Source organism: Podarcis vaucheri (genome assembly GCF_965113315.1).
Source record: "Podarcis vaucheri genome assembly, chromosome: 1".
Classification (NCBI taxonomy): Eukaryota; Metazoa; Chordata; class Lepidosauria; order Squamata; family Lacertidae; genus Podarcis; species Podarcis vaucheri.
This window is the reverse complement of record NC_138759.1, coordinates 12,487,161-12,506,671: the sequence shown is the minus strand read 5'-3', so window position 1 is coordinate 12,506,671 and position 19,511 is coordinate 12,487,161. Positions and strand designations below refer to the sequence as shown.

The following is a 19,511-nucleotide window of genomic DNA, read 5'->3' as shown; positions in this document are numbered from 1 at the left end:
TGTTGGCAGGAATCTGATTTGGTCGAAGCATCTATTGTTTTCACAAATGTTATTTTGCTTCTTTCAACAACATACAAGTCATTTGTGCAAGGAAAGCTTCAAAAGGCAATCATCGAGAATCTCACATACCGTAAAGCAAGTTTTAAGTATTGATATGTGTAGTAACCAAATTTATTGTACTTTAGAAACCCAAGTCACATATGGTCAAAAAGACTATTAAAGGAAAGCTATTTAAAACTGCAACCATGTAGGAGATAATACCTTGATGGGGCAACCCAGTCAGATGGGCAGGGTACAAATAAATTAAATTAAATTATTATTAATTATTATTATTATTACTACGAGGGCAGTGGCTAACCTGTGACCATCCAGATGTTATTGGTGACAGATTATGGGAGTTGTCCACCAACATCTAGAGAGCCACAGGTCAGCCACTTTCTAACTTGAAACAGAAAATTTCCCAATTCAAATTTTCCCATAAAGCGCATACCACTTGTTTCAACTTTGCTGGGGGGGGGGAGAGGGACGTGGGTGGCACTGTGGTCTAAACCACTGAGCCTCTTGGGCTTGCAGATCGTAAGGTCGGCAGTTTGAGTTGCTCTATCCCAGCTCCTGCCAACCTAGCAGTTTGAAAGCACACCAGTGCAAGTAGATAAATAGGTACCGCTGCGGCTGGAAGGTAAACGGCGCTTCTGTGCGCTCTGGCACTCATCACGGTGTCCCATTGTGCCAGAAGCGGTTTAGTTACGCTGGCCACATGACCTGGAAAACTGTCTGTGGACAAACGCCGGCTCCCTCGGCCTGAAGCAAGATGAGCACCACACCTCATAGTCAAGTTTGACTGGACTTAACCGTCCAGGGGTCCTTTGCCTTTACCATGTCTAGGTGGGCTGGTCATGTCCAGGATATGCTACATTGGAAGCCCATATATGTTGTTAATCGAGCTCCTCTCAATGAAAAGTGGGAGGGAAGCTGAGCAAATACAGCCCCCCCAAATCTTCACCCAATTTGTGGGGAATCATTTTGCTAAATATTCACCAGATAGAATTTCTTGGGGGTGAGGCTCATCATTAGTAGCGACATCAGCACAACCCTTGCTTCTTTCCCAATGTTTTACTTTTTGCTGCCATTGCAGGAATTGTGTTGGTAACTGGGCCTACATTTTCTATCCTTCATAATGTCCCAGACCAAGTATCATCTTGGGGGCATTGTGGATTAAAAAGTGGCAGGTTCCATAAAGAATAATGGAGAATTTCTAACAACATGTCTCTCCTTTTCACACTAGATAAACACAAATAATGCAAATATTCGGTTTTGCCAATAATTAATGCACACAACTATTCATTCACGGCATGAATTATCCACGTGAAGTCATTTCAAAGTTGCTCATAAGAAAGTCTTCACACATAATGGGACCTAGGAGTTTTAGCGTAACAGTTTCCTTTAGTGACAGCAGCCTCAAGCAAGGTATTTATCTCGATGGTGCCACTGGTATTCACCTGAAAGGTGTTTCTAAGGAGGAACTAAGACACTACCAAGCAATTATGTATTGCTTGAAGGCAATATAAATAAATAAATGCCATAACTCCTAATCGCTTCTTGGTTGCCTCTTTCCCGGAATGGGGTATTAATATCACGGCTGACATGGACATAGCTGGTTTAGCACCTGGGTTGCTGTGCTATTTGAACAGATCCTGCGAGCAGCAATCCCTCCCAGCTGGTGCAAAGGGAGAAAACCCAGAGAGAGAGAGAGAGAGAGAAGACCGAGTGCATGGAATTGGGTTCCTACTTGTAATCACAAAGTTGAACTCAAAAGCTAGGTCAGAGATACAGTACAGTGGTGCCTCGCAAGACGAAAAGAATCCGTTCCGCGAGTCTCTTCGTCTTGCGGTTTTTTCGTCTTGCGAAGCAAGCCCATTAGCGGCTTAGCGCTATTAGCGGCTTAGTGGATCAGCTGATAAGCGGTTTAGCGGCTCAGCTGATAAGCGGCTTAGCGGATCAGCTGTTAAGCGGCTTAGCAGATCAGCTGATAAGCGGCTTAGCGGCTTGGGAAAAAGGGGGGGGGAGGAAAAAATCCCCGCAGGAACTCGCAAGACATTTTCGTCTTGCGAAGCAAGCCAATAGGAAATTCGTTTTGCGAAGCACCTCCAAAATGGAAAACCCTTTCATCTAGCGGGTTTTCCGTCTTGCGAGGCATTCGTCTTGTGGGGCACCACTGTAAACCGGAACTCAGTCTAACTTTAAACCTGCTCCCCTTGAACCCAAACTGAACCCTATCCGCATACCAAAGCTGGCAACCATGCAAAGTAAGGCATTATGTAACAAGTGCTCAGAAGATTTGTTTGGGGACAACCGTATAGAAATAGAGACCTGCTCTATCAAGTTTCTGCATTTACCTTGATCCTAGGCTGTACTTTTTAAAAAAGGGGGGTACTCAAGGGTACACAGTACCAGCATCACTCTTTGTCATTTAGAAGTGTGGCACTTATTGTAACAACTTCATGGTGAGTACCAGCACCTATCTTTCCTAGAAGAAGAAGAAAGCATTTTCTTTTCTTACAGGAGGACAGAAGGAGGGAAATGTAGAATTTAGCACATGTTTTGGGCTAAAGTTTTGTTTCAAATAAATTGAGTGACCGGGGTTTGGGTCAGAAATGTCTGGGTGGATTACATTACTTTTCAGAGTATACTTGTAACTGGTCCTTTCCTCGTTCCTTTGGACTGTCTGGAGTCCAGCTTTGCTTTCTGTTTTTCCATAATTCTCTGTAACTTCTGAAGTGGAATTAACACCTCTTCCCCTATGGGATCAAGTGAGAGCTCCAAATGAAGACAGAACATGCATTTTCATGAGGAAGATATGAATGAACCCCTGCTTTATGTGTTAAAACAGAAGCATAAAAACAGGAAGCACAAGTTCATTTGCACTTTCCGTTTCCCTCAATTGTTCAACGTCTGAAGCCACTCATATTCTGTGTCCTCAGTAGTCAAACATGACCGGATATGAGGATGTAACATGTGTAATATCTGAGTTACATATTCACAGTTGTCTTAGTTGGTGCAATAAAAATTTTAGTGATGCAATGTTATGAATCAGAGGGGATAAACCAGTTTAAGAGTTAGTGTCCAAGCCAAAATCAAACTGGGAGACAGTGCGGATAGACATGTGCCCTAATTTTTCATGCTTTGACTGTTGGAAAAAGTAGGTGCGCACATGTCTCTGTGTGATCTAAACAACAATGTAATAGTTTCCAGAGAAATAAAAGAATGGATTCCAATATTTTTATTTCTGGGGTGCGGGGGAGGAAGAATGATTTAGGAAAACTTTTAATTTAAGGCTGAACATTTAAGAGGCTAACATTTAGAATACTTTTTTTGTTGGCAAGCGTAGTTGAATACTGTATTAGTTTATTCAAAAGATTAGAAAATTCCATTTGCAAAACTAAAAATATATTATTAGCTTTAGTTCTGTGGGGCAAAACAGTGTTTGCTTCAAAACATGGTGCTCATACAACATAACGTGCATTGCAACAGCACATTCATAACTCACTGAAAAATGTTCTGCGCACAGTAAACAATGCCCCCCCCCCCGAAAGCATATATGCACTGTCAACTGTTAAAACAGAAAAACATTTTACAACACCTGATCAATTTTAGGGGCATTTTCCAGCAAGATTGACATTAACAATCTTGTGCTACACTAGAAAAGCACACAGCTGAGTTACATATTTCTTGAACTGGGAATATATAAAAGCATTCCCAGAGCATGTAAGCACAGCACATCACATCACAACACAACACAATACAACATATGCTTATAAAATGAAGACATTGTTGGGATACTGCCAGGGAGACAAAGGTCATCAAGCCCCATGCCATCTCCGGACGATCCAGCGATCTCTCGTAGAAACGCAGTATCAGTTAATTAGCGACATGAGCCCCAGAAATAGCTTCCCACATTCCAGAGCTCTTGCACGCTCTATCAGCAGAGTTCGCACAGCGAAAGATGCACGCAGGAGAGCATTATTTACAATTTTATTCAGCGTTGGTCAGAACAAAGAAAAACATGACTGCCTGCGTTGATGTCTCAGGCACAGAGAGAAAACGAAAGCATATACAAACAGAAACTTCCTGTGAGCAGGAAATACGTAGGCTGTGACTCACAACAGCCTGTCCCCTTTTTTAAGGTGGAACGGAAATATCCTAACAGACATATGACCCAAAGCCTGGTTTGTTCACTGAGGACTGTTCTGCTTAAGTAAACTATGGTGTCTTGTTCAGTCTTGAAGTTTCCCCCAAATCATATCAGAACTTCTTTTTATGCTCCAGTTACCTTAATGCAGAGATTTGGCTATTGTGAGTTTATTGGATTTCAAAGGAGCCAGCGCTTCATTTCACTTTACAGTGCCTGTTGAGTATTTTAATATTTGCTCTTTGTATATACAAATATGTTAAGCTGTTACCTGGAGGACAACTCCAGAACAAATAAAGGCATTCTTGGCTGTCAAGCAATTTTAGATAGTTTTCATCAGGGTTCAGACTTCAAGAGCAATCTCCTTATACACACATGGTATGCATAAAAGGGAACTAGGCCCAGGTATTATTCTGAAAGTTCATTAACCGAAAGTTCACTAGGAACAAGTAGATCAAGATGAATTCGGTAAAGCAGATATGCTTTCCAGAAATGAAAGATTGCGTTATTCATTCATTCATTTATTTTATTAAAAAATTATAGACTTTTTCATGAAAAGTATCAGAGCGGTTTATAACAAAATGCATAGAACCATACAGTAAAAACAGAAAAAGTTAAAAACAAAAGTTTTCAGCTAGCATAGGCATTAAAAGGCAATTACAGTTGCAGGCTGACCCCCCTACAGAAACACTGATTTTAGTTTACAAAGGCAAGAAACTGCACACTGCAGTCTCTCAAGTCCTTTCTGATCAGATCCCAAGGTATCAGAATCAATCATAGTGTCTAAAAGTTTGATGGTACCTATAACAAAACGGTTGGAATGCTAGGCCATTTTGGATTGATTTCCCCAGTGGTTTTTTTCTCTTTAAAAAACTGAACCCATAGGTTTTCCAAACCCCCAATACTAATTTTGTTTAAAGTACACCATGTTCAATTTATGCACTGTATAAATCCATAAAAATGTTCAAAATGCTGAGATGAGCTGAACTAAAGTATGTGATTTAAAAAAAAATCAATTAAGTGCACTTACAGTTGTTTAAATGCTATATTCAAACAAACTAAAAGCTAATATGTATCTTTTTAAAGACACAAGACAAATGCAGCAGCAGCAGCAACGTATATGCTTCCCTGCACTGCTTAAAATTTAAGCAAAACAAATGCTTAGAAAACGGATACATCATGCATAACTTTTGGGGTGTGTTAAGCACAACTAAAAACAACAACACCTGTGTGCTTCATAGGGATAATCTGCAAGCCTGTGTGAAAACCGCACAATTTGACTGGTACTGCAACCAGCCATTCGTTTATGAAGAAGCATTTTTATAAATTTCCCCCAGAAAAATATATTTTTTCCCCATCCTACATCCCTGATTCCACCCATTAATGACTAGCATCCAACCTTGATCACCACATCAAAGTGTCAGGGAAAACAGCAATGTCGGCATAAATACTTCTCTATTAGTAACGCCAAAGCAATATCGGCATCACCAGGGAAGCAGCAAAATTTGCTTAATTTTTCCAGGTAATCACTAGTCCCTGCCCTGAGACGTCATTTAGAGGATGAGCTTGAGAGTGTCACATACTGCTTCCTAGCACACTTTATGTCTGTGACATTGCTCCATCAATGGCACCCACTTTGAACACACCATACAGTGTGGCCCAGAATCATATCAAAGCTTCAAGCTAAATACACCAGTGGATTCGCTGAAACACAGCTGTTGAGACGGCCAGAACTGCAGTTGTAGACTTCCGGGTTGGCGCCATCGCCGAATGGCGGACTCCCCCCGAGCTCCGGAGGGAGTCTGCTCGGCAGGGGCTGGGTCCTACCGCGCCGGCGACGCGGGGACCCTTAAAAACCACGGGCACGGAGCCCGTGGACATGGGGACTCGGCTGGTACCGTCAGCGCCCTCCCGACTCGTGAAGGAGCCTTTTTAAAGGCTACGGATCGGGTGCCGGGGAGCGGCGTGGTACTGTGAGTCTATCGCTTCCCCTGCCGAGCGCAGCCGCATGCCATTCGTCGGAGAGCGCTGGCTTCTTCCATTTGAAATTCGGTCATTTAACAACAACCCGTGAGTAATTGGGTAATCGGGTATAAAAGGAGGAAAAAAAGGAATTTTTTTTCGGATTCGGCACGAGCGGGGGGGGGGATCTAAAAAGGAAGTCAGTCCCCTCCCTGATTGTAAACATGCTAAAACAAGGACTGAGAAACCAAGATCGATTCAGAAGTTTATTGCTGACAAAAATATCAACTCCACGATGGGATACTACAAGAATTGTGCTGGAGGAGAAAAGTCGAGGGTGAGAGGGAAAAGGCAACCCCCCCCCCTGGGAACCGGGGCGATTCGGAGAACCTGGCGGAGAGAGATGGAGAGTTTGACAGCTGTCAAAGTAGCTGTCAAATCTTGAGAATACAAAGAGGACTTTGTTACAAGTATTTTGCTGGTTAATTTTGATACAATTGGACATAAATATGGATACAAAATGTCGGGGGGGAAAAGAAACAACAACTTGACTTTTGGATTAGAGGACACAAAGTTACTGCAACCCCCCTAGAGGGGCTTTGGGACATTACAAGTGGCGTATGTGGAAAACTACTCTGGGATGTGTACTGGTCTTAGCTTCTGGGAAAGTAGCAAAACTGAAATATTGTTTTGTCTACAGAGGTGACAACACAATAGAATCTTTCTATTGAAGCAAGGAAGGAACTGGACGTAAGTTTCTGTTCCTGAATAACAAACCTCTGTAGAGATACTAGATTTCAGAATAAGAATGGTTTTGCAGCTGAACAAGATAGAAACCTGAGAAAGTGAGAAACAAAAGAACAAAGGACCAACTACGCCACGGAAAGAACAATGGGAGGAGCAAAAATGACCAAGGGAAATTAAAGGCCTCTATTAGACTGGATTTTTGAAATTAAACATTATAAAAACAAGCAAATTTAAAGAAAACCGGCAAGATGGATTGAGAAAAATTTGGCTGTGGACTTGAGACCTCCAGGCCGACAACATACAGACTGATGGACATGGGGAATCCAAACCGGGGAAGGGAGGGGGAATTCTAGAATCCAAAGGCTATGTAACCAACTTTTGGAATCTTCTTCTATCTTCTATCTTTTATCTTTTTATATAACTTTGGTATTTTGATTTGACATGTTTTGGAAAAAAAGGGGGAATTCGTGGAAGGAAACGGGGTAGATCTTGGGGGGAAAATCTTTGTTCTATTTTGTTAAAGATGAGGAGTGATGTTAAGGTTGTAATTTAAACTGGCTAATAGGTACAACATATTAGGTTTAAATTGGGAACAAGAACTTGTGGAACCAACGTAGGGAAAGGGGAATACAGCCGGGAGGGGAAGGAGGGAGTCCCAGAAAGAAGGTTACGAAAATAAGGGTTTAAAATTGGTCTTTCTTTTTCTTTCTTTTCCCTATCTTTTCTATTTTTTCTATTCTGTTATTATTGAAAATTTTAATAAATATGATTATTAAAAAAAAGAACTGCAGTTGTAGCACTGCACTTTCCCTATCAAAGTGCGGAAACATGGGGAATTGCTTTGCACCAACATCAGACTCATCAGAGCTCAGTATCGCCTGCACTGTCTGGCAGAGGCTCTCCAGAGTTTCAGACAGGAGGTGCTGGAGACTGAACCTGGAATCCTCTGCATGATAGCAGATACTCCGCCACTGAGGGATGGCCCTCCTGAGTGCACATCTGCTTCAATAGTCACCTGTGCTGATCCTGTCGGCAGGTATGTGCACTATCAGGCTGACTCTTGACACTGTTTGCTGCATTGGTGCAATGGAGCTTGGGTGAAGGCTGCTGCTCCGGCTAGACATCGCCAATGGCTCCAGAGGTGAATAACTAGCTAGTGACTATTAAGGACAGGCACCCCCAAACTCGGCCCTCCAGATGTTTTGGGACTACAATTCCCATCATCCATGACCACTGGGTCCTATTACCTAGGGATGATGGGAGTTGTAGTCCCAAAACATCTCGAGGGCCAAGTTTGGAGATGCCTGATTAAGGACTAGCAGGCAGGAAGTGAACAAGGAGCAATACTGGTTTGCCCAGCCCAGATTTGTTAAATTTGGCTCCCAATTGCTGGCATGTCCCCCCTTCTTCTCTCTGCTTTCCAAGGCCAGCCACTCCCAAACTCATACACCTATATCCAATGTAACGCCGATCTACTTTACAGGGTGTCCATAACAATCAAGATTTGTGAAACATGTTGAACATTCAGAAGTATTGCATCAAACGGGTGGATTCGGGTCAAGGTTTTTGAGCTTTTTTTAGGATGGAAACCCCTGTTTTTCGGGGTTCAGGTCAAAGTTTTTGAGCTTTCTTTTAGGGGAGCAAAAGTTGATGAGCTTCTTTGGGGGGCAGTGATCTACTGGTGATCTACCACAGATGTCCAATGATCTACCCGTAGATCACAATCTGTTGGACATGCCTACTCTACAACATCTGACGCACACCTCCCGCCGCAGCCTTACCAAACCTGGGTAAGTGAGGTGCTGGGCTTTGGGAAGGAGATATGAGGGCTCTGACGGAGTCCTTCCAAAAGCCTAGTTAGCACTTTCCCAGCTTTGGGAAAGAGATGGGAGGGCTCTAGGAAAGCCAATGAAAGGGCTAGGGAGGGCATCATATTTAGCCCTCGCTCCCCCCTGGATGACAAAGCATTGTGTGGCCTACAGGTTCCGTGTCTACCGTGGCCCACTTGGTATGAAAAGTTGGACCATCCTAAGTGAGAGTGTCTGACTAGGACTTGGAAGACCAGAGTTCAAATCCCCCCCCCCCAACTCAGCCATGAAACTCACTGGGCAACACTGAGCCAGTCACTTAGCCTCCCAACCTAACCTGCCTCAAGACGTTGTTGTTGTTGCTGTTGTTAAATGAAGAGAGGGAGAATGGTGTATACCATCTTGAACTCCTTGGAGAAGGTGGGGTATAAATATAACAAACAAAAACCCGCAACAAGGAACAGGGGGGTGCATATGTCCTTTAGCAGCACACTACAGACTTATTTGTGACAGGCTTGTTGAGAACAGCAGGCTACCTCAGCAAGTTAGATCACTACATAGCTCCATCTTAAGGAGGGCAGCTCTATGAAAGTACAGTGGTACCTCTGGATGCGAGCACCGTTCGTATCCTGAAGCGAATGCAACCCGTATCTGTGCGTGTCGCGATTCGCTGCTTCCGCGCATGACGTCATTTTGAACGTCTGCGCATGCGGTGAAACCCGGAAGTAACACGCTCTGTTACTTCCGGGTCGCCACAGAGCGTAACCTGAAAACGCTCAAGCTGAAGCACATTTAACCCGAGGTATGACTGTACACACATGGTTCTCCTTGGTCTTTCTCGCTTCAGAGCCAACAACCCTAAAGGAGGGCGAAGAGTTATAAACAAGGCAACACTATGAGGGCAGTACATGCGGTTTTATTTGTCCCTTCCCTCTCCTGCTGTGGAGATTGGCACAACTGTTATAGTAGCATGGGGGAGGGGAGGAAGAATGGCACGGGTGCAGGCAACTGGCGGCCGTCCGGAGTAGTTGGCTGAGCTAATTTAAGATGCCACAGATTGTACTGGTTACTAAATCCTCCCTGCCTCACACACTAACAACCAGCCTTCTCAGGTTTCACTATAAATATCTGGTATTTTTTTAATGGGGAAACTCGCTTCACAGAGGTAACAGTTCAGTGTGCCATGGACAAGTTGTTTTCCAAGTCCAGGAAAGGTTCCTCCATCATAGAACTTTAACTTAAAGCGTGATACTGAAGTCTGAACAGACAGAAGCATCAAGTTTTTAAGTGGTTCTGACTGACAAGGTCATGGTGAGGCATCAAGGCTGCTTTTTCATTTGAAACAGCAATAAGATCTGTACAAATGTACAACTTCAACCCACTGTTGTTGCCTCCCAAGGCTTATTACAAAGTTACCGAGGAGACAGATGCATTCACATTTATTCTCCCACCAGTATTTATGAAGATGTGAAAAGTAAACTATTGCTCCGAGTTTTATTTTTGCTTCCATAAAAAGAAGGAAAAAGCTTGGGTCACCTCATGCTTCCCTGCATTGGAAAAGGATATTGTTGCCTGGAAAAGGGAATTCTACCCATTTTCAATTCTACCAAGCATGACAGCATATGCACAATATGCACAAGGCAATCATACTGGTGGCCAGAGGCAAATGCCACAGCTGATGAATATTACCAAGAATAAATGGCAAGTAGGTTTAAAAAAACAACAAACCCTAACATTAAGATTCTTCTTTTGCTGCATTACCAGAGTTCACCAAAACATGCACTTCGCAAATCTGTTTGTGTACATGGTGCTGAGCACTATCAATACTGAATTTGCACGCACACATCCCTAGCCCTGTACAAAAGCGGGGAATATCAAGGATAGCTTTGCATATGCTTGTCTTTTTTAAAAAGTAGTGGCGGGGGGGGCAGGGAAAACCCCCGCAGAAGTCACTACATGTGCCCATAAGCTCCTGCTGCCAAGCAATGCCATCCACTACAGACCCAACGCAATCGGAGACAGCTGTGTCACAAGTACAAATAACCCAAAGCAGACAACTCAAGTAGGTGAGGTAAGTCAGTAAGGGATGGCCACATCTGTTCGTTTTTGCTTCTGATTATTTCAATCTTAAATACAGTTTTCCACATCAGTTTATTATTTTCCCCCACCTAATTTTTAATTTCTAACACACACATTCTTTGCAAAGCTACTCCTCCCCAGGAGGGCTAGCCATTTTTTGCCCCAGGTGAAGCCTCCAGAGGGGCGCCATTGGGGCTTTCAGCCAGTGTGCGTGTGTGTGTGTGTGTGTGTGTGTGTGTACGCAAATGCACTTTGGGAGTGACAACTGGGTCTTTGACCCGGGTGAAATAAAGCCTAGTTTCGCTTTAACACCCCCCCCCCTATTATTACACCTTTTTGTATGTTCCCTAAAATATGCATTTTTGTACATATTACTTGGCTGGAAAACTGCACTGCAAATAATTTTGGTGAACGGAGAACAATTCTGGTGAATGGCTGTTTCAGCTAGCTTATTGTTTTAAACAGAAATGACGCTGACTTTCCTTCCCATTCCTGTAAGTCACAAAATAAAGGGTTTTTATATATGTACATATATAACACAGCTGTAGTCCCACTGCCATGTGGTAGTAGAAAGCACTAGTGAGCAGACCATCCCATAATGGATTCCTTCCTATTAAATCTTATTTGGAGGCCCATTTTGAACAGGACCTATACAGAATCAAAGAGACCTCTAGAACTCATTGTGCTCCTCATATCATGCGATGCAGTCCAGAGCAGTGGCCACAAACTTGGTACCCTCCAGATTTTACAGACTACAAAGCCATCGTCCTTGATCATGGGACTATATGTTGGCTACTCCTGCTAAAACAGATAACTCTTTATACCAAGCCCCCAAATTAGCATTAACAGAATCCTCCCTGCAGTCTTTTTTCATGATAGCTTCCAGAAAAAGGATACCCTCCATATACTTGCATGGAGGTGGGCCTCAATCTCATGTATAAATGGCTAAACATCATGATGGCTACCAGGTTCAGATAAAGAATGTCTTTGAATTGCTGGAAACCAAAAGTGGGAGATAACTATTGTCTGAGGAATGTATGGAATTCACTGACTAAACGTCTTGCGGATTCTACCTATACCTTGTCAGACATATGGAAAATATGGCAAAGCTGACTCAGCAATAGGGGTTCTACAGATGTTAAGACTCGTTAGTTTACAGAACTTGCTACTAGAGATTTAACACAGACAATTTCAGATTATAAACTTTCCCCTCCTTCTACAGAAGTGACAGTTATAGAGAGGGGTACAACATATGGCTCCTCTTTGTAGTTCTTAATTATTGAAATAATCACCGTTCTCACTTCCTAATTCTAGTTATATTTTCAGCCTTCTCTGAAATACATTGCAAACTAAGCTTCAAGAATATTCCTCTTTTCCTTTTTTAAAAAAGGAAGACCTTAAAAAGTTAAGGCTGTATATGTTAGAAAACAAAGTGTTATAGTGATGAATGGGAGGAAAGCCTTCTTTCAGATAAAAAAGTGAAGATCTAAAAGGAGAAAGCAACACAATTCGAAACTTTCACTGTTAAAACATAATCTCTGTAATACCAACTTTTACAACACAATAGCAATTCAGCTTCAAGCTACTCAAAACCATAAAAATGTAAATTTTAAGTTAGCTTCCAGAATGGCCACCAATGAAAACTCCTCTACACACCCTTTAACAATCTACACAATTCAAACTCTGCATAGTATACAAATATTACATTTAAAGCACTGTTCAAGCTGCCACCCAAAGCTCTTTATGATGTCAAACTTTGCAAAGTACACTTGGAGAGTTAATACAGTGGTGCCTCGCAAGACGAAATTAATTCGTTCCGCAAGTTTTTTCTTCTTGCGGGTTTTTCGTCTTGCCAAGCACGGTTTCCCATAGGAATGCATTGAAAATCAATTAATGCGTTCCTAGGGAAACCGCTTGCCAGGCTGGCGGTGCGGAGAAGGGCTTTTCTCCGCACCGCAAGCCTTCAGGACAGGTACGGGAACAGAGGGGAAGGCGCGCAGCGCTTTCCCTCTGTTCCCGGGGCTTGCGTGGGAGGAGGGTTTTTCCTCTCCACCGCCAACATTCAGAACAGCATTCTGAATGTTGGCGGTGGGAAGGAAAACCCTCCTCCCACCCCAAGTCTTCAGGAAAGCCATCCGATGCCGGGCGGCGGGAGAAGGTGTCCCCCCCGCATCGGAGCTTCGTCCCGATGCCGCACGGCGGGAGGAGGCGTTCCCCCTCCCCCGCCCGGGATCGCAGCTTCGTCCCGATGCCGCGCGGCGGGAGGAGGCGTTCCCCCTCCCCCGCCCGGGATCGCAGCTTCGTCCCGATGCCGCGCGGCGGGAGGAGGCGTTCCCCCTCCCCCGCCCGGGATCGGAGCTTCGTCCCGATGCCGCGCGGCGGGAGGAGGCGTTCCCCCTCCCCCGCCCGGGATCGGAGCTTCGTCCCGATGCCGCGCGGCGGGAGGAGGCGTTCCCCTCCCCCGCCCGGGATCGGAGCTTCGTCCCGATGCCGCGCGGCGGGAGGAGGCGTTCCCCCTCCCCCGCCCGGCATCGGAGCTTCGTCCCGATGCCGCGCGGCGGGAGGAGGCGTTCCCCCTCCCCCGCCCGGGATCGGAGCTTCGTCCCGATGCCGCGCGGCGGGAGGAGGCGTTCCCCCTCCCCCGCCCGGGATCGGAGCTTCGTTCCGATGCCGCGCGGCGGGAGGAGGCGTTCCCCCCCTGCCAGCATCGGAGCTTCGTTCCGAAGCCGGCGGCGGGAGGAGGTCCGAGGACAGTGGGGAAGACGCGCTGCGCTTCCCCGCTGTCCCTGAGATTTCCCTATGGGCTGTCGTCTTGCGAAGCAAGCCCATAGGGAAATTCGTTTTGCGAAGCGCCTCCAAAACGGAAAACCCTTTCGTCTAGCGGGTTTTCCGTCTTGCGAGGCGTTCGTCTTGCGGGGTACCACTGTATCAGTGAAAATGACATCACGTCTTCTGCCTGCATAAGCTGTTATAGCCAACATATTTAAAATGTTCAGGACTTGCATAGTAGCTAAAGTGGTTCTGATCAAAGCATCCTAAATCCACCATCTCAATATAAAGGACACCTGGGTCTCCAGCTAAACTCAGGAGCACTCCCCTGCTGCAGACCTGTTCCTTCCAGGCAAGTGCAACCCTGTCCAGGACTGGCAATCAATCTCCCCAGCTCCCTGACGTGCAACTTCAAGACATACTTGGCTATACAGGATATTACCTCAATGTAATGGCCCACATCCAGCCTATCAACGCCTCCAAGAACTGGTCTGACACCTCAGAATAGTGGATAATCCTTGCTGTAGCAGATCAGCTACAGAAATGACCTGCTTTTACTCTCTCTTTCCATTCCCTATTCTTCATTCTAAGAACAGTTTGGGACAATAATAGACAACTTTGCAAAGGAATATGGAGTTTTAACATTTGGTTATGCACAGTATTCAACTGTTGGCAGCAATTCCTTTGAATTCTAAATATATTTACAGTACCCCTAATGCTGGCCCTTTTCATTGGATGCTTGGAATAATGGCTTCCCGCAGCAGTGCATACATCTGAATTGGCATTAAGCCATCCCAGATCAAGTACAAATTCCAAAAGTGTAGCGGCTCTTGCAGCACTAGTTTGAGTCGTAAGACCAGCACTAATGAATGTACACAACCAGTGCTGCCGAATGGCTCAAAGGCGCAGGTGCCTAGGAACTTTGGTTCTGGTACCCAGGGAATTTTACCAGTCCTGACTGTAGTGGCCCCCTGCACAAATGCTTCCTTTGATCAAGGGCTCTACAAATGCGGTGGTCAGATGAGACTAAGCCTCCAGGCCCACTGACAGAAGCTCCAGTCCTGGATAGCAAACACAGCAGTAAACAAATCCCCTTCCCCTCTCATGAATTCTCCTAAAACTACACAGATTGGAGGCTGACCCTACTCCAAAGCTTCTCGACAGCTGACTTTCCATGACTCTTGCACCTGCCAGCTTTAGCAGTGATCACAAATAATGGCATGAAATATCCACACAAGACTGAAGCATACCTCAAACCACATTTTAGAATATTATACTGTAACGCAGAGCTAGGTCTCCCCAAGTGAGCATACATCTATCACACAGCCCTGGCCAAATACAGATTCCCCCCCCCCCCTGATGCTTACACTGGGAAGCATCCAACAAAGTCCACATTTTCATTATATTTTTCCCCACTCTTTGTACACGCTTATGTAATAATATACTCACCCACATTTACTGAAACATATACAGTTCAGATGGCCTAAGCCAGGAGGATAAGAGCCTGTTTAAAAAAACTACAATGCACTAGAATATAATGCAATGTTAGAATCAAGATCAAACCTTTCAGTGGTGGCACCCCAGCTTTAAAACTCCTGAGGTACAATTAGAACAAATGGCAGCTTTTCGCATCTGTTAAAAGACCTGCCTATTTACACAGGCATTGACTGTGTAAATTAATGTCAAATTTAATTGTTGTGCTTTATTATTTGGTTGCAAATTAAGTTCTTAACCCGAGGTACCACTGTACCCCCCCCCCCAATATTAATGCTTACTTTCATGGCTCCCATGTTGTGCTACTGATGAGCAGGGATTTTTAGAGTGAGTCCAGGCCTGTGGTAACACAACTGGCCTTTTAATCCACATGACTGATTCTGAAATGATTGGCTTGTTTTCATAATAATACGTTTACAAAATGAGGTACGAGAAGCATTTCTTAAAAAAGAAATTTAAAGCTCTTCTGTCTCTGCTCATCACACACACACACACACACACACACACACACACACCCCAATTCCAGAGTGGTTGACAACTAAAATTTTATATATGTACAGCAGAAAATTGTTCTGGAGGTCCGTTCTTAGCCTGAAGACTTTAGCTAATGGGGCCTCCCGCAGCCGCAACGTGATTTTCCTGAAGCAAAGTTCTTAACCCAAGGTACTATTTCTGGGTTAGCGGAGTCTGTAACCTGAAGCATCTGTAACCTGAAGCGTCTGTAACCTGAGGTACCACTGTATGTGGAATTGCTGGTTGTGGTTTCTAATTTCACAGAAGGGGAACCATAGAGCACTCATGAGACCAATCCCCCCCCCAAGTCATACCAGGCATAGCGTCTGTATCAGCTCACCACCCTGCAAGAAACTCACAAAAATATTCACAACACACAATACTGACCATTAAACCAAGGCGAGGGATTTGTATATCTATTATCAGAACTGCCATTTTTATACTTGTTTTGTTAGGTAACTGCTAGCAACATGAAGGAGTACAAGGACTATACGCTACCAGAAAAGTAACAATGGCACATCTAGTTGCTCAACCTTATTAACTTGTCATTAGAGCTGTTTTATATGTGAATGCTGTTCATACCTTCCAGGTAAGCGACATTGGCATCACAACATGCCGACATATCTGATCAGGGCTGACTACTTCCTCAGGTCTTGTCCACAACACCTAAACAGGAAAAACTGATTGCACCATCGTCTGGATCCACAGGATGCGGCCCCATTAACCTGAGCCTGAAGCAGTCACCTTAATGCAAATAAGTTTTTATAATTAGGACTGCAAGCCACAATGAGTGTCTCAAATGGATAGAATGGCATGCCACGAACGGTGTAAATAAATATGTAGTTGACATATATAGTACCATGTTAGGCCAGGAAGTTATTGACTTGCAGGGTATTCTACATGCTTCCAGCTACCAACCTGAATACACAAGCTTTGCATTGTCTATGGCAAACAGGGCTGTAGCTAGGGGAGGGGTGGTGAGGAGGGCCAAAATCGTCAAAAATATGTCCATAAATATGTCAATTAAAATATCCATTATTGCCTCATAAGAAAAGGTTTTAAATAGAGGGTGAATTGAATGGGTGGGGTGGGGGGTTGGAGGAGAGGCAGAAAGAAGAGCTAATTTGTCCGTGGCTAGGAGGGCGCAATCTGGATGCTTCAGCCAGGGGCACAACATCACCTAGCTACGGCTCTGATTGCAAAACTTTATTCTCCAGTTAATAGAACACAACACTGGCCAGGTTTAAAAATGCCTTGTGTGTTAGATTGTGTTGTGTGTCAAAATGCCTAACTGTGCAAGCCCATGTGGTTCATCGGAATGGCTCCCAACAAATATTCTAGAGAGATATTGAGCTACAAACTTAACCTCTGGCCTGAAACACGCGTGTGTCCACAGCAGAGCCATTTCTCTTTGCTAAGAGGTAACATCACCAAACAGACTACCAGGTTATTAGCATTCATGATTTTAAAGTTTGCGTAAGTTAGTATGTCCTGAGTCAGAAATTACAATGAACATATTTTGAAAGATACTCCTATGATAAATGGATAAATGCATCGTCAAAGATTAACATTTTGTTTTGGGGAATGAATCATCTCTGTTCAACTGAGCAAGATACCGGCGATGGAAGAGTGATTAATTGATGCTGCTGGTTTAATTCATGTTTGCACACAAGCAGTGAGTCTCTCAGTTATCAGAGAAGGGAGGAAACACAGTTTAGGGTGGGTGACATCTGAAGCCTCTTCCCAGTAAACCAATGAAGAGGCTACCCAATGCTGCTGAGAAAGCCTTGCTCATGTGCGACTCATTACAGTACACACATGTAAGTTGAAGAATGAAGGAGAAATTGTCCTGAATGTACAAGTTTTGCACTCTGAAGTGTGTAGAGAACCTTAGAGACAAACTGAACCACCATAAATTCTGTACTGGCTAGGAAAGGAAAGCAATTTATATCAAGGTTTCAGAAGTGGGGCTCCCCCCCCCCTTTTCAGACTTTATTAAATCTTGGCCAGAGATTATCACCAGCATCACTCTCACCTCCCAGACCCACAATAGGAAACCAGTTTGACAAACTGATTCCTGTGTAGTAAAACATGTGAGGGGAGGGGAGGACGACCAACTCTTTTCCTGTTAATAAAGTAGATCCACTTTTGAAGAAGGAAGTGCAACACAATAGTTTTCAGCTCTTCACAAGAAGTGTGAAGGATTGGAAAAAAAACATTTTTCCCCCATTAGAAAATATGGAAAAATTGGGGAACACTAGGGAGAAAACCCATATAAAGTATTTTCTCCTTTGGAATTAAACACTTTAAAAACAAGGTTTTATTCATCCAACATGCGCAGTATGAATATTTTACACACACAAGTCTTCAGAATTAGACAGTGATATAGGTCTTTTAATATTCATTTGGAATTGTTTCTGCTCGATACTAAAGGGGTGTCATATGCATTCCTGCATTCAAGGTAATTTGCATCCTCATCACATGACACCATTAGGAATCTGTGTATGGACAGAAGAACTCTCAGATGCCTCAAATACAGAATCAAGTTCAGTTCAGGTTACCTTGCTGTGTGTCCATCAAGAAAAGAAGAATTATACCACTTGTATATGTTATGCAAAGTAGAATAGGTTTTTTTAAATATCTGAAACCTTGGTCAGCATCTCCACCAACACCTGCTGCTTGAGGTTAACATGGATGATATACAGCTAATTTCTTCAAAACATCTGAGTCAGAAGAGACTGGGCATGGTCTAGATAGAAGGATGTCTGGATGCAGTTGTGGAATGGATGAGGACTAATAAACTGAGTTTTAAGCATGAGAAGGTGGAGGCCCCAGGATGTGTGTCCAGGAATTTTGCTCATCCTTGATAGGGTTTAATAACCCTCTGAAGTAACAGTTTCATACTCTGGGAGTGCTCCTGGAACCATGCGCTCCAGGGCTAGCAGCACCTTTTACAAGCTATGGCCATTCTTGGTCAGGCCATGATGATTCACGCACTAGTAATCTCAAGACTGAATTATTACCATGTGTTCTATATGTCTGGCTACCCTTGCACCTGGATCCTTGCACCTGGTTCAGTTGTTGCAGCTGGTACAAGACAGTTGATGGGGATAGATTACTGCCAGCACATAACTGTGGTGAATAAAAGCTTGTACTAGCTGCCCATATGTTACTAGGCCCTAAACAACTTGGGTCTATGATATCATAAAGACCACATGTTCCCTTATACTCTTGCCTGATCACTGAGATCTGAGTGGGAGTCTCTGTTGGTGGTCACCCTTGGCTCGGATGTGCGATTCCTAATTGCCAGAAGACAAACATTTAGTGTTGTAGGGCCCAAGTTTAGGGAAAGCTCTCCTGACTGAGATTAGATAGGGACCCTTCTTCCTTAACTTCAGGCACTTGACAAAGACTTCCCTTTCCAGGAAGCGTTTTAAGGTAATATCTGGTTTTTTAGATGATTTTTTTTTCTTTCACCCCCTGTATTTTATGTACACCACTTAGAAATGCTTATGCCTTAAATAACAAAACCATTAGTAAACCAAATGAACTGTTTGTGTGAGCACACACACAAGCCCACAATCTTCTTCACAATGTTTCCAAACAGAAACGCCAATCACACTGCATGCTCATATCTCATGCGCTCCTATCTTTGCAAAGAATTGTGACAAAAAACAGTGGGTCAGCTACTCAGATGATATAGAACCAGTGGTCATTCATTTAGCCTGAAATGGCTTATATAGCACTGACAATTTTTACAACATGTTTACAGTAAACAAAACCAATTAAACAAAATCCTTTAAGTTTACATATTGTCATCAGAACCTCAATACAAGTAATCTGATATGCTGGTGAGTAAGGCAATTTAAAAACAAGTGACAGTATTCCATCAGGCAACAGAAAGCAAGACACAGACACTGATGCAAAAGATGTCCACTTTAATTGGCCTC

General features: G+C 43.8%; 1 protein-coding gene across 2 annotated transcripts in view; it reads right to left on the bottom strand.

Moving 5' to 3' along the window:
- The window catches only part of JAG2 (jagged canonical Notch ligand 2), a 95,644-nt gene that overhangs the window by 53,324 nt on the left and 22,809 nt on the right, over window positions 1-19,511 (bottom strand). The window lies entirely within an intron of this gene.